Raw genomic sequence first — 346 nt, 5'->3', positions numbered from 1 at the left:
TCCTGACACCACACTCTGAGGGCCGTCACCTCCTCCCTGTAGGCCGTCTTGTCGTTGTTGGTAATCAAGCCTACCACTGTAGTGTCGTCCGCAAACTTGATGATTGAGTTGGAGGCATGCATGGCCACGCAGTCGTGGGTGAACAGGGAGTACAGGAGAGGGCTCAGAACGCACCCTTGTGGGGCCCCAGTGTTGAGGATCAGCGGGGTGGAGATGTTGTTACCTACCCTCACCACCTGGGGGCGGCCCGTCAGGAAGTCCAGTACCCAGTTGCACAGGGCGGGGTTGAGACCCAGGGTCTCGAGCTTGATGACGAGTTTGGATGGTACTATGGTGTTAAATGCTG

The sequence above is a fragment of the Salvelinus sp. IW2-2015 genome, linkage group LG19 (assembly GCF_002910315.2).
Source record: "Salvelinus sp. IW2-2015 linkage group LG19, ASM291031v2, whole genome shotgun sequence".
Classification (NCBI taxonomy): Eukaryota; Metazoa; Chordata; class Actinopteri; order Salmoniformes; family Salmonidae; genus Salvelinus; species Salvelinus sp. IW2-2015.
Note: the sequence above shows the minus strand (reverse complement) of the source record.